Here is a 16,777-nt window from a genome sequence, read left to right on the forward strand (position 1 = left end):
GAAATGTTCTATGAGCAGGGCCTGGCTGGAAACAAGTTATTGAGCTTAGCCCAGATACCCTGGGTAAATATAGTAATCATCATCATCAATAAACTATGTGTGACGCATTGGCGTTATAGCTTCCCTTTTGACATTATACCTCAACACACCAACAACAAGGAACAAGCATGGCCATATTAACCTTTCACGGATTTGAATTAAAGAGCTTGTAATGATGACCTACAAAAGAATAAATATAGACAGAGACAGACAGACAGCTGCATATACACTCTACCAGTAAGAGGCCCTGAGGGCGAGAAGCTTCCTCGCCCTAACAACAGCTCTGGGAATGCCCATATATGGACCTTTTTTTCTTTTTTTCAAATTTACGTTTTCGGGCCTTAGTAATTAGTAAAGCCAGGCAGGGCCTCGGGCCGGCCCAGTTAGGGCCCAGGTAGGGCCCAGGTAGGGCCCAGTGGTAGGGCCCAGTTGTAGGGCCCAGTTGTAGGGCCCAGTTGTAGGGCCCAGGTAGGGCCCAGTTGTAGGGCCCAGGTAGGGCCCAGGTAGGGCCCAGGTAGGGCCCAGGTAGGGCCCAGTTGTAGGGCCCAGGTAGGGCCCAGGTAGGGCCCAGGTAGGGCCCAGGTAGGGCCCAGTTGTAGGGCCCAGGTAGGGCCCAGGTAGGGCCCAGGTAGGGCCGGGCTTTAATTTCCGGGCCTGTTGAGAACTCACCAGCTGCCGGGTGCGGCTGCGCTAATGACTTTGGGGTCAAAGGTCTAGAGTTTGAATGGACAGGTAATGGACAGGTAATGGACAGGTAATCGGTCAAAAGGGAGACATCGAAGATGAAGGACGGACGGACAAGTGGGGAGGATCAACATATGGAATGTCAGAACAGGTCAGCTCCATATATGGAGATCTAAGGATATGATGAGATCAACATGGTGTCCGTGAGGTCAGATGCTGGCTGGCTCCATTATGCAGATTTAACCCATTCAGGCCTGACGTCGAAATTAAAAAAAAAAATGTTTTCTAAATCATGACAATTTTCTGAAAGATTTGAGGCACATTTTAACGATTTTTCAAAAAATAGCAGACCTACAAGTTCATAGCGCGCCACTCGGTGGCACGCTATGAGCTTGTAGATCTGCTATTTTTCAATAGCTAAATTATAACATAATGTTTAAAACACCAAAAGGGGTTCCCGCCCAAAATGGGCTAGGTGATGTCTGACCATGTCCATGTATGGCTATCCAGGGTTTGATGAGCCCAGTGTCTTGATCTTCATATGGAGACGGCCATACGGACTGACATGAGGCGTGACTGACTGACATGAAATGCATAGTAAACTGCGACCTATGGCCACAATAACTTACTAAAGCTGAAAACAACACATTTACAAGCTGCCGCATGACACCAGCAAGTTTAAATCAGGAACCACTTAAACCCTATACACTTTGTTGTATGCAAAAAGAGCGAACATGGACCATCTATAAGCCCTCGCAAGCTTGTAGATCAGCTATTTTCGCTGAATGCTTGCCAAATAACAGAAGATCTTTGGTGACCCCGCTAATCAATTTGGACCCTTTTGGGTCCCAAATGCTGGTTTAAGAAACAACAGAGTCCTTCATGGCGTAGCGTAAGCACAAGTCTGTTATGAACACGTAGCGGTACCGCGGCGGTGGTCTGTCGGACTGTACCGTGTGATGGGTGGTAAAACAAAACAGCTCTTTGTTATGGCCAGAAGTGGTTGGCATTGGAGGGGAAAACTACTGACACAAGTGCCAGCAATAGATCTACAACGTTCAACCTTGTGGAAATGAGAGAGAGAGAGAGAGAGAGAGAGAGGGGGGGGGGGGGGGGGGGGGGGGGGGGGGGGCTTAGAACATAAGTAACCACACAGCACTATTTACTATACTACCCACAATTGCCTTAAACCGTTGGCCCAAACTCAGACCCAAAACATCCTGGCAACTGGAGAGCCCAAGTATGGCATGAACAACACACACACACACACATACACACACCCACGCACAAACACACGCACAGTCGCACACACAGATACACATGTACAGTACATACCACTTACATTCATCCGTTACTTTAAACTTGAACAATAAACTTGAACAAAAGCCCTCAGCGAACCCGACCCATGGATGGATGGACCTATGTATCTGTGTATCTACGTAATGTATGTGTATGCACGTAGACTCATGCTCCGTCGCACACTGCATTAGAAGAATGTGTCTGTGTCATGGAAAAACAAGAGAACCTGGTGCCCAAAACCATCCAAGAACCCAATCTGGTTGTGGTGGAGTACTGATCAATGGCGTGTGGTCAGAGAGAGAGAGAGAGAGAGAGAGAGAGAGAGAGAGAGAGAGAGAGAGAGAGAGAGATTAGATAGTCAGACAGACAATAACAATTCCTTAAGAACGGTAAAGGAGAGAATGACGTAGAGGGAGAGATGCAGTTGGAAAGCGAGAGGGGAACCAAAAAGAAAAGACACAAAGAAAAAGATGCAAGCATAACAAGAGGAAACCAAAGTGACGTGGAGCGAGATAGAGAGATAAAAGAAAGAGGGAGAAGCTCGACCCACAGCCTCGTCGCCACAAACTTATAAACACCAACACAGAAATATGAAAAACATGCAAATGGGATACAGTTTGGTATTCATAAAAATGTCATTATCCATTCCATGAAACTGCTGATACTGCTGCACATGTAAACAAGCCACTGCCAAAGTCATGTGAGGTTATGGACCCAAAAGAACTTCTATCGGAAACGACTCGAGATATGAGAAGATGTTTACCGCAAGTGGGAACCTACACAAAAATGTTCTTGGATAATGAAATGACAGAGAGAGAGAGAGACCAAAAGAGAGAGACACATGGATAGAGACCGATGAAGAAGAAGATTGTTTTTGACGTTTTAGGTTGTATGCCTTCTTGAACTCTTGCAGGGGGAGAGAGAGCAGAGAGAGAGAGAGAGAGAGGTGGAGGTGCAAATAGAGTGACATAAAGGGTCAGAGAAAGATAGAGGGAGAGAGACGGCGACAGACAGACATATTGACAAAGGGACAGAAAGACAGATGGACAGACCTTTAAGTCATCATGAGCCACAGTCTCGTAACCACAGTTATGAACACCAATAAAAGTATGAAAAACTTTCAACTATGTTGGAAGCTCTTGATTCATTCACTCTGCGCTCCAGTTCCGATGACTTCACTGCAGGATTAGTTTGACTGAGGAACAAAATGCCTTTTGTGACTGGTGCGACATTTATATTCACTTTGTGGAATAAAACACAAAGTGGCATTTGTGCATGTCATGACTAAAATGTCATGAAAATGTTTGTGATAATTTGATCTCACATCAATTCAACTAACACAGTAGATCAGATTAAAGAGTAAATTATTACCACCACCAAATGATATGCTTTCAAATATGCACAGACGTGAAATTATAATAACATCTCGCTTCTAACAAAACTGCTTCACATTAAATCTGTGAAGTATATAAAACGAAATGACTACAACAGGAAAAGACAGACGAAGAGGCAGACACACTGCAGCCAGACAGACAAACAGACAGACGACAGACAGAAAGGCCACCGACCAACAGTCAAAACAAACAGCAACAGTTTGTTTTGACAACACACAAAAAAACTTAAGACAGAGCAACAGAGAGAGACAGAGAGAGAGACAGAGTAAGAAAGAAAGAGAGACAGAGTAAGAAAGAAAGAGAGAAAGAAAGAAAGAGAGAAAGAAAGAAAGAAAGAAAGCATAGAGCAAAAAGACAAGAGATGCAAAGCAATGCAATTTGATGGAACGGCACCACAGTGGTCTACATGTTGTCAGGCCTTCACAGCTTTCATGTCAGCTACCACATTCAGAGTTCAGACCCTCAGCCCACCCACCACTCCACCCCCGCAAAATCCCCAAAAGACAAACAGTCGTTGGGTGTAAATGACCCTGAAAACTTTCATCCACCGAGAGGGGAATTTACTCGCGGCAGGACAAAAACTAAACAATATACGAGGAGCTTGGGTGTGAGAGACGGAGGATGTGCGTCAGTGCACATGCGATTGTGTTAGCGGCGTGGTTGTGTGGTGTGGTGTCATGTGTGTGAGTGAGTGAGTGAGAGAGAGAGAGATCTCATCCTTCTGCTCGGCGACTGCAGACAGATGTAAGGCTGTGTTCTCAGCTCCATACTAACATGCTTTAAGTCAACACTTCTCTGTCAGTTACTCTGTGAGCTGTACAGTACAACGTGGTCCATCACAGCAGAGCCTGATCCACGCTCCGCTAGCACAGGTGTCAGCTGACACAGCAGGAGTCAAGGCAGACAACTATTCCACTTCCAATGCTACAGGGATTATATGTATAAAAGTCGGCAACAATAAGGTGCCATCTGCATTTCAGACTGGAGGGGTATTCGACCACTCGCAACACGGTGTTGTGGGATGTATTTTAAAATATTTTTTTGAATTTCCATTTCTGGATTTGTCTAATTTGGTTTCCTGTTAAGACTTATTCGGCAAGGGTGAAATGGAAGTGGCGGTACAGCTGCGTCATTTTCTTTGCGTTTTCAGTGCTTCCGATGTAGACCGATAGGTGTACATTTGAACATCGTCTGAGCCAACAATCTGTCTCGAGTACCAACTATCCATTACTTCTTCCACAAACAACACATTTATTCGCTTCAGGACGTTTCGAGAAAGAGCGATCTGATGTTCATTGGCCTCCATTAGACATCATTGGGAAAGGGGGAATTGATTTAAGATACTTTGATTGTTTTGTGTTGCTCTGGGCATTGCGTTTAGAGTGAATCCTTGATTTACAGACACCCTATTTTAAGCTGCCAGCGTGGTTCAACAAATCTGATACAAGTGTTAATATTTCTGTGTATCGTAAATGTTTTTCCCCCTAAGAGAGCTCTCCCATCAACAGAAGGTGACATTTATGTGTCTCTGGTTTTGCAGTGTACTTCAAGGAATGCACTCACATACACATGCAAATGTATACAGACCCACATAGTTACGGTGACAGACAGACTCACACATATTTACACAAATGTGCCCTGTGTGCAAACGCACAAGTATGCAATGTGAGATAGATATGACTTGCCGTTTTACTATCTGTCCATTTGAGTTTCACAACAAGTTGGAGCAGCAGACCATCACATTTTACATCCAAACCAATATCAGTCATTCCAGATTTAGAAGATATTAATAAAAATGATGTGTTCCAAAATGGTTATCATTAAAAAATATAGCAAGACCATTAACCATAATCCTTTATCAAGAAAGCAATCAATGCCTGGACCGTGGCTCAGCAGTCCAGGCACCTTGGCTGGTAATCCAGTCTGGCAGTGTGCCGCGAGTTCGACTCCCGATCCCGACGGCCTTTACTGCATGTCACCCTCACCCCCCCATCTCTCTCCCCATTTCCTGTCAGCCTACTGTCTGTCCCTCCAAAAAAAAAAACTTAAAAAAAAGAAGAAAGCAATCGATATAACAGTAACACTCAAAGTGACCAAACTGTCATGACCATTCCAAGACAGAATGGAAGGCCGGTTAATGAACATAAGTGAAGTGAATAAAGTGTATTTTCCCCTGGCAGCCAGATTGACATAAATACCTGTCCTTCACAGTTGTCATCAAATGATCCTAATTAGAATCAGAACCAATGTTTATTCTCACATCAAAATTATTACAAGTGAGTGAAATTAAATTGCTCATCGGTTCAGTTAAAAGACAGATAAAGGAATTAGAGCATACAATAAAAGAGGGCAGGTGATACATAAAAATGCATAATAAATAATTAGCATAATAAATTAAACATGTGAATTAATAGTTGCGTTCCATTCATGTCAAACAGGTTCTGCTTTTGGGCATGAAGCTCACTAGTCTAATCTGCTACACTAAATCGTAATTAGTATAATGTATACCGTGAAAAAATATCTAATTATTTGTGATGGTCCACATCACAGAAATGCGCCTATGGGTCGAAGCCAAACTGTGCCTCCTATTATTGCGTAATATATACTGTGTGTGTATTTAAGCGGGTTTAATTACACAATTAATCATAATCATTAACTCGCTAAATATTCAACCAATTTCCAAAAGGTTTGGTTGTTACGTTAGAAAAAAAAGTCACTGTAAAAGGTAGAGTGATCACGAGCTGAGAGTTTTGCACTGTTGCAAAAGGAAAAATAAATAACAACACCCACGTAAGATAAATTCCTGTTCATGTTTCAGACAACCAGCTAGTCATTATAGATTGTGGTATGCATACAGATATGTAACACTGTCAGGATATTTGCCTGCCCAAGTCTGTTTCCTGGCAAAACTCTGAGGAGAACAGCAAAGTCATGCAAAAAACCCCAGTGTGGTAAGTACCTGTGAAATTCCACCAAACCCAGCAAAAATGAGTTCTTGGAGCCAGACAACCATAGGCTAGAGATAAGTAGTACACAAACAATGTGATACTTGTGGAGGGAAAAAAAGACGAATGACATATGACTGGGCAAATCAATTGCTTGTATTCCATATCGCCACTGTCACGGAAACCTTGTATGTCTAAAACCATGACATTTCAGAAAATGGTGTTCCAATGGATCCAGTCTACTTATAAAAATATGAATTATGAAAACACATCTAAAGATGAAACTTGGAGACATAAGATTTCTGTCTGACAGCGATGATATTCTCCAAACTGTGAATATTACTATTACATATTCACTAATTGATGCATTAGCGCAGTAGTTCTAAAAAGTATGGTCCAGGGATCCCCAGGGGTCCTTGAGGGGGTTCCAGGGGGTCCCCAGCTAAATTATTGATAGTTAGGAACCAAATAGACCCTTATGGGTATGTGTGTAACTTTGAACAATGAACCACAGAGATAAATTAGCACTGACAATTTTACACTAAGTGTAGATTGGGGTACCAGAGATTTAAAAACAAGTATCGAATTGTGGCCTAATGCATAGCATACAGGGTCCTTGAATGAAAAAGTTTGAGAAACACTGCATTAGAGATTATGATAAAGGTTCAGCAGTAGATATTCCCATATTATATTTCGCCATTAGCATGCGTGGGCCAAGCACGCCAAGCCAGCCTACACCTTTCCCATGTCAGGAGGAAATATCACACCCTTTCTATTCTCCGGTTACCCATCAACAGTATGGCCACGTCTATATAACCTTCTGCTCAACTCTTACACACTTCACGCACAATTTCACGTTCCCTCCACCATTCCATTGTCCTCCGATGTCACAGTTCCCATTATCACCCCTGCTTCTAAAAGCCAACTCAGTCCAGCGGGGGGGTTTCAGGGGGAGCTATGCATGTCAAGAGGTCTGTTAAAGCCCTTAAAAGTCATACTGTGTATGTAACCTTTTAAATAAAAATAAAAAAATATTTATTTGATAAATCACAATAACTATTGCATGTGTAAATGTGTTTTTGACAACTTATCAAAACATTATTAAACACTATTTTATATGCAAGTGTCTGCCGACAGCACTTGGCAAATGGCGTTAAGTTACTGACAGATTGTAGTTCAGTTCCAAAATGTTGTAGGGCACTAGTACCCAGCAGCATATACTTGAGCTGTAGGTTCTGTATAATGATATAAAAACAACTTTAAATTAACTGTATTTATTTAATTGTTAGATACCAATAGACATTTGTAGATAAAACCATTTAAACCTCTTTTACAAGAAGTTACAAGTATACTTGGTACAATCCTTCTTTCCCTCTGCTCCAAATCTCTACCTCTTTACCGAGAATCGTCTATTTCTGCTGAATATCCGCCGACAAGCACAGGATAAGGATGCTATGGTTCATGTGGTTAAAAATGTAAGAAATGATTACTGACTTGAAATATTACAATTTATTTTGGTAGAACTTTTAAGTGTACATAACTATCATGGATTCTTACTTTATAGGAATGCTAACATTTTTGCATTGTTGTGTTCTACCCACAGGGAATCTCACGAGACACCTTGGGATGTAGCCCTTCCAATCCTGACAGTCACATGCTAATTGCTTCTGACCGGTTGTAGCTTAGTAATGATGAGGGTCCCATTCACCCTGCAACAACCTTAACTTGCACAACAATACCCTATGATGGGCAGCAAACACATTGAAATTATGTCCTAATGACTCCAATGACTCTTACACTAGCGTTGAAGAATCACAAAAAAAACACAACTGTTAAGTAAATTAGATTAGAAGTACAAAAGTTGCACTTTGACATATACAAACGGGTCTCAGCACTATTGACCCACAGAATGCATAAACTGTTTAAGTTTAGCTTTATGGGTAGATGCAGAGCCATTGAAAGGCGAGTTCCACCAAATCAGCACCGGTCATGTGTGTTCATGCGACTCATTTGTCATAGACCCCAATGCATTCCGTCAACTTCCGGTTCAGGGCTTTGTCACTATTCACCAATAGAAGTTTATGTAGAAGAGCTGCCATTGGACTGGCCCGATGAAGTGAACGGAGGTGGCGCAACTCTCTCTCTCTCTCTCTCTCTCTCTCTCTAAGGCTCTGGGTAAATGTATTCCGTGAACACATCAGCATACACCTTGAACTAAGCAAAAATGTGGACACGTTAGTCAAAGTTTTAAGAGGCATTCAGGGTAGGCTACTGCTTTAACATTCCATCGCTGTAACATTCCACGATCAGATATTGGATGTTGTGGCTGGAAAACTGCTTGCTAAAGTTAATGAGGCACATGAAAAAACTGTGCCATAGAGCCATCTGTAATTTCATCTGCATTCGTATCTTACTGTAGTTTTGTAATTTGATTTGCTGTGCTGTAATGATGCTTGTCATAGATGAAATCAAGCCAGGTAGGTGCCTTTCTCAGTCAAACTATTTTAAGCATGTTTTCTTTTTCTTTTTTTATGAACACACTAATTCATATCAATTGTGTCACACTCAGGGTCCTTGGAATTAAAAACATAGTACATAGTATAGTACTAAGATAGTACGTATCACCTGGCTTTGCTGATGGCTCCACGTGCATAGCTCACATAAGTACAGTGTAGACTAGACACCAAAGACGGTAGGGTGGTCTCTAACTGTACTGCTAAGTATCTATAAAATCCTCAATATACAAGACCTCCAAATACCTCTGTCTTTTGAAGTGACCAAAAACCAAGGCAAGAGACATTCAGTAATGGGCGTCAAACGAAAGGTAATCAAGTGCTATGGTTTTCCAACCCACTGCCCGATCCTTGAAGTGCTGCATTGTAAAATCCTGAGTGTTCCTTTAACACTGAAGAGAGTCCATTTGTACTATTTTACTATTTCCGAGCACGCAGGCTTTACTTTTTTTCCCCCATATATAGTGTTTATTGTCTTGTCTTTATTAACTACAGATCTACACTGAAGGACATGCCAAATCCACTTTCTGTCTTTAATCATACAGTTTGAGTGTTATCAACGCAATTTCTATAATGCTGACGGAAAGCAATGGTTTTCATACTTCTTAGCATACTTCACACATGTTAAAGTTGTATTTTGATAGCATTGATCATGATGGTGATGAAGTTTACACCACATGCTCAAACCTAAACATAGCATGTGGCATGATTGTAATGAGTAAAAAAGTAAAAAAGTTTTGTCAATCAGTATATTTTCAATAAGATGATTAATGTAATATGCATCATTGATTACAATGGAAAAATAACCTGTGTTCCAATGGATCCACTCTAGTTATTAAAGAAGTATAAAATAGGGCATTCGTTTATGGGGGGAAAAGCGAATACCGGTATTACTCTTACATATTCAAATCTAAATTGATCCATTAGTGCAGTAGTTCTCAAAATCTTTATGCATTTGTGCATTTGTGCACACTAATAGCACCTTGACTTGTTATGTGAACTACGGCTACTATCTCCATGACTTAACACGTATGCCCTATATAGTTTCTCGTATAAACAAATTGTGAAAATAGCCTATCTACAAGCTCTACAATAGCCTATCTACAAGCTCATAATGTGTCACATCGCGACGCGTTCTGAACCCGAATATTGTCACTAAACTTTCGAACAAAAAATGTGTCATGCCCAAAACCAGGTGCCCAAAATAGGGACACCTGGTTCTAAGTACTAGTCACAGTCCGAGTCACAAAAGGTAGCCATAAAGTTTTGCAGATGATGAGTGCAGTTTGCCCTTGTTTTGCCTCAGAGTGTAGAAACAGCAAAATAGCACTGAGAGTTTAAATGAACCCTCAGGATTGTACAGTTAGTGTACTGTGTACACGCATGCAAAGCGGCAACCGGCCCTGCACACATTTTCATGACCTGGTGTTAAGTCAGAGAGACAAGCTATTAAAACACTATTTGAGCTGCACAAGCTTGTGTTACACAACCAGGAAAGGCCTGCGGCACCCTCTCTACTGTACACTGGTACTAAATATGCCTTCAAGCTTCTCAGGCCTTTTCCCCTGGCATCCGGCTGCATCTGGCTCACTTTTCATCCAGTTACACACAAAAAGGATACTCCTGCATGTAATATATGATTTTTAGACCCTGATCCTGACCCGCCTTTCCCCCTCCCACACTATACATGACCTACTCACTTTTAGAACAATGGGATTTAGGTTCAGAATCGGCTTAGTTTCCCTTCAAACAACTGCACGTTTGGGGATTGTAAGTATGAATTTATGAACCCATAATAATGTTGGAACAGTGCAGGTGATTCATTCTGCAGCTACATCAACGCATCCTCATTGTGGATTGGCTGAATGAAGCAGTATAGTGTAGCCTTTTTTGGAATGATATTTCAAAATGGATACATTTGTAGAGGTTTGTTGACGCATATGTACAATACATCTCATTAGTATGACTATGTCTCATCTGCAACAGATTACGAAAAAATGCCCAAATAACAATGGAATATCATGGATATGAAACAGAAATACTGCCTCATTTCTGGTGGAAATGTTTCTGCTCTTAGGGAGGTTTGGATAGTACATCTTACCCACTGTGAAATCTCAAGTACTGTTTAACTAACACAAAGAGCACAAAGAGGGAACAGACAGATTTGTGAATGGTACGGTTTCAAAGGTTTCAAGGTTTAACACAGCTGTTGCTATAATAAGTGATGCCATCTACAAGATCTTTATGTAAGCAGATAGAAATAAGCCCATCAAATAATATATCATTAACTACAAAACCACTATGTTTATCAGCTAACCTTTTATTTTCACGTTAACCTACAGCAGGTCTGCAGACCTCAAGCTTAATTTCTGGCTATGGACCAGTCCAGCACAGTTCTGAAAGCGAGAAGGTCTATATGTCTTTGTCTCCGGTGTCTTCTATCTACACACATAATGCCTGGGGAAATGCCAGACATTTAATATGGAACTGTTTGGTCAACAGAGAGGATGAAACCAGGCACCTCAATGAGATGTGTAGCCAGGAGGAACTGAAGGGAAGCCATGAAGTCACATTGGACTTTACAACTCATATTTGGAAATGTGCTCAAATATACACATATGGGCCTATGCAGGAAGATGCCATGTGTGTGTGCAGCACATGTACATAAACACATTTGTGTTACGTACGTACATTTGCGCAAAATTGCATGTACAGTTTGGACACCGATAAACACAAAACGCCAACATAAACCACAAACCCAAAACACACTCACAAATGTCCCACACAAAGCACTGTCAAACATGCACAATGTGGTCATCTACACATAGACTATACTCCCACTGACTGTGATATAAATTTAGAGCAAACCGTAGTTGACTACAGTGTATAGGGGTAAAATTATTAAAAGTTTATGAAACAATGAACAAGGCAACATTATTACTATACTTCTACAATAACCAGCAGCTGTTTTTTCCACATCTGGACCAACTGGAACTTGCCGAGTCCAAGGACACCTCAGCACTTTATCCAAATTTCAGGACTATTCATTTATGTAAAACCATAACACAGCTGACAAATTATTTCCACTGGCAAGAACAATTGAACAGAGTCACACGCATCTTGCATTGCAGGGATTTTTAGGGACATACTGTAGATAATGAGTAAGTCATGGCTAGCCCTACAGTTGAAATAATAATATTGATCCAATGATCCAAAAGATACCATACATTTGCAGCTGTTCAGCAAAAAAAATCGTTTTATGTCACATTCAGAATTCCTGGGAATATTTGTCTCCACCAGGCCGAAGGCATGGGGAGAGAGTATGTTTTGCACTCCGTCCGTGTGTCCGTGTGTCCGTGTGTCCTTCCGTCCGTCCGTTACCAGCTAATCTCCGGCACCGTTAACCCGGTCGATGCCAAACTTTGCACACACGCTCCCTGGATGCCAACGATGAACCTCTGCCCCACATTTTCCAGAACGGCCTGTTATAGCGCCACCATGAGGCAGCTTTTCACACGTTTTACCTAAAACTGCACCGATCTGCGTGAAACGTTGCATGCACACTCCCTAGAGGCCAAGGACAAACCGTTGACCTGCATTTTCCGCATCTGCCTTTTATAGCGCCACCAGGAGGCCGACTTTTGTAAAACACATTTTTTGATATTACTCCTCCAGATTCTGTCCAAAAATCTCACAAATCGTTACACACTATCTCTATGGTCATGTGCTCAAGTCGGATCTGTCCGATATTTCATATTCCATCCTAATTGGCTATAATTAGCTTTCACAGTTTGCAAGATTGCCCCGTTTTGAACAAAAGCCTCAAATCATGAACGCAGCATGCAATTTACGTGAAATCTTTCACACATTTTCTTACTAGGCTGAGGAATATATCCCACCCTTTTCACATTGGCCTGTTATAGCGCCACCAACAGGTTGATTTTTGCAAAACACATTTTTGGAACAAAATGCCTCAAAAACATTTTATATTAGGATTAATAACGTTTATATTAATCCTAAACATTTTGCCAAACATCTCACACAGTCCTATCCTCCTGGTGGAGACCTGTGCCCAGAAGGGCACTTTTTCTAGTTTAATTATACTTTTTAGAGGCTTTTTTTCTTTCTTTTATATAAAAATGTCACTTAACAACTTCTTTCAACTAGGTATCCTTATTTTGAGCATGTCAAAGAAATAAAAAAGTAAAAGGCATCACGATGCTTGTGAGCTACTGAGCTTGTAGAACAGAGCATTGTTGCAGTATATAGGCTTATAGGGCTTCAGTTTTAAGTGAGGCAACAAGTTTCTTGTTTGAAATATGTACCCTTTGACTATACTATATTAAAAAAGTGACATTTTATTTAACCAGTAAAAACACTTAAAGGAAGCAAGAATAGAGCCGAGATACCATCACTGGCTAAACGTGTCATCTTTTGCAGCATGCACGCATGTGGCTGCACTTCTAGAGTTTCCTCACGGTTGGCTGCTCAGTTGTCCCTGCCATGATCACTAAATCAATGGTTTGGATAGCCATAATTCTTTCCAGTGGGACAAATGAGATCTAATCGAATTTGCTGCCCATGCAGTGAAATTACAATGACTTATTGGAAACACAATGTGCGCGCGCACACGCGCGCGCGCACGCACGCACCAACCACACACACACACACACACACACACACACACACACACACACACACACACACACACACACACACACACACACACACACACACACACACACACACACACACACACACACACACACACACACACACACACACACACACACACACACACACACACACACACACACACACACACACACACACACACACCTCATTTAGGCAAAGATTGTTGCGGATCTTCCTAATCAAGACCAGGGAAACCTCACTTATTACACACATTTACACTCACACACGTACAGTCGTGCACACACACACCCCTCCATCATCGTCATTGCTCATTTACCATCTAACGATTCTAACCTCATTACCAGGATAGATGTCCCTGTGTGCACAAACAATGGCAGCTTGCCCAAAACAGTGCCCATCCTGGGTTGGAAAATAAGGACACCATTGTACTCTCTTGGATCTAGCTTCGGATTTCATAGGATTTACATAACCAAAATATTTTGTCGTCATTGTCATCGGAACACCATGTATATACTGGGGGTTTGAGATGTTCACTTTGAGTTTGGAGATGTTCACACTTTGTGACATGGGCTGTCCCCTCCAATGGATTTTGCACAAACCGGGCTTGTGTTGGACTCCTCACAGCTAGACAGTTTCCCCACATACTGTATTTGCTGACTCATGAACACAGATACTGTCCATTATGTAGAAGATCGTTTGTGATCCTGTGGTCAAGCTGAATTGTTGAAAAACTGTATACAATCAACCATTCCATGTGAAATCTGGTGATATGAGTCGTAAAACTTTGGTTTGGGTCCGATATGCTCATTGTAGCCACATTTAAAGAAAGGCATTCCTCTGAAATTGGGTATGGACGTGCCTCGATTGCAGACAAAGAGGGGGATATGATAATTGAGTTAAAATCACCAGTGCTATTGAGAGTTCATGCTTGGTTTCATGTTAGGCAGGAGTTATGTTTGGTTTTGGTCAGTGAATTAACGTTCTCAAAACTACTCATATCTGAACCCTCTCTTCCGGCAGCAGAAAATGAGTATAATTCCACAAAACAAGCGGCTTATAAAAGATGCTTTCTCATCATTGTTACAATTTGTTTTTCATAAACGTAATTAAATCCATTTGGGTGCGGATCTAGCATTACTTTTTGCTTCTCAGTGTAGTCACACTTGCTCAGGATAAGCACATCTTTAAAATGCCTAAAAAGGTGCGATTGCAATCATTGCATCGCATTACATGTAATCAAGTGGATGTCATGGACTATAAATACACTGTTTTTTGCAGTTTTCATGAGCAGTGTGTATATATACTGCTCACAAAACGGCTCTAAAAATTACGGAATCAAAGAGTTCCCTTAATTCCTTTGAGCAGTATATTTAAAAAGCAATCACAGTAATCTGTATGTTCTATAAATACTGAACTGAATGTAAAGTTCTTCACGTACTTAAGAGGATGAACATTATATTGGAAAAACTACGTGACGTTGGTCTTACAAGGCTATGGCAGCGTAATGCTGTCATCATGCTTTTACTGGACACACCATCACATGCGGTCCTCTCCTTACCTAATGAGCGTTCTACACATCTACGTATGTCCGCAATGCAACCTTCACTGCTATAGTCCCTCTGTAGTTCATGAATGAAGTATGGTTTCAAGCATTCCTTACTGCTCCTCATAGCAGTACACTGAGAGCAGCATTCATCACCCTCTCCATGCACCATTACTCCCAATGATGGGAGAGAAGGAAAAAAAACACTTTCATTAGCAGGTCTGCTCCGCTGAGGTGTGGAATGTTCACTGGGCTTCCATCAACAGACTCAGAGAAAACAGTCCTTCATACAGCTATTGTTGTCCTCGGCCAAGTCACTTAGTGTACTGGGAATAAAGGCCAAGCTTGAGGGGCTCCATGTTAGGATAACAGCAACCATGCTTCGCTGTGGATATCTCAAAGAAGGGAAGAAGGAAAGGTGTGTGTGTGTGTGTGTGTGTGTGTGTGTGTGTGTGTGTGTGTGTGTGTGTGTGTGTGTGTGTGTGTGTGTGTGTGTGTGTGTGTGCGTGTGTGCGTGCGTGCGTGCGTGCACGTGATGTGTGATTTACGTGCATGTGCTTTCAAAATGTCAGAGTGGTTGAGGTGTGCCTCAACCAGAGTTATCTTGCTAGACACTTGGATAGATTAAAAAATGACCACACCACTTGCAAAATAGGGTAAATCAAGCACCTAAAATTAAATGTAACTACTTTGAATTTGTCAGACATTGACAAATTCAATGCAGCTGGGCAGTTCAGCCTTTCGTATGGAGCTGACTCAGTAAATGTAAGAGCACAAATGCACATTTTCTGAAAGGCAATGCCAACCTTGTACAACTCGAATCAAGCTCCAATCAATCTGATTTGATCGGGCAGTATGAATGAAAATATTGACTGTTCACTACCACAACTGTGAAGCGATGGAGCCGTGTACAATTTCAGATACATGCCATAGTTCAAGATGGTTTACTTCAGCAATAGGAAAGCAATTTGTATTTTAACCATTATTTTATCTTATACCATCAAAGGTAGATCTTAAATAGAACAGTATGCTACTTAATTGCCTCTCCTTAACAAAGGCCGAAGCTGTCAGACGCCACACCACAGCAATTCATTCCATTTTCCTATTGCCAACACTAAAATCAATCTCACAGCAGTTGCAAATGGAGTGTGAAAATGTAGGCTATTACAGATAAGAAGATATGATTCTCCAATTTAGGCATTTAGCAGACGCAGACGTCTCCATGTGTAGATGGATATGTATGTCATTGCCAAGCCTATTTTTGGGGCAAGCGCTCGTTTTGTTCACCCAATGTCTATGAGTATGTGCACATTTTTACAACAAATAACTTTTGCGAGGCGTGCGTTTTTACAACGCACGCCTCGCAAAGAGCTATAAAAAAGCTACAACCAATGCAACTGCAGCTCAACATCTTCTACTTTTGTGGAACTAAATCTTGGCAATGACTATTAATTTCATCGCAATCACCACTATGTTTACCGTAGACCTATCTGCTTTTCACAAGCACGAGTGCATCAGAAATAGCAGCAGCACGGTTGTTAGGGGGCGGCGAATTATAGTTTTGGGGCTGGCAGGCCTGCTTTAAAATAACAAAAAGTTAAGCTTCTGTGTGTTAGGGTAAATGGTCAAGTGTAATCCCCTTAGCTCCAAACCAGCATTAGCAGAAATTCCACAATAATATGGAACATGATTTCATAGCAACCG

General features: G+C 41.5%; 1 protein-coding gene across 2 annotated transcripts in view; it reads right to left on the reverse strand.

The window, feature by feature from the left end:
* The window catches only part of trabd2a (TraB domain containing 2A), a 244,018-nt gene that overhangs the window by 64,097 nt on the left and 163,144 nt on the right, over positions 1–16,777 (reverse strand). The window lies entirely within an intron of this gene.

The sequence above is a fragment of the Electrona antarctica genome (genome assembly GCF_951216825.1).
Source record: "Electrona antarctica genome assembly, chromosome: 16".
Classification (NCBI taxonomy): Eukaryota; Metazoa; Chordata; class Actinopteri; order Myctophiformes; family Myctophidae; genus Electrona; species Electrona antarctica.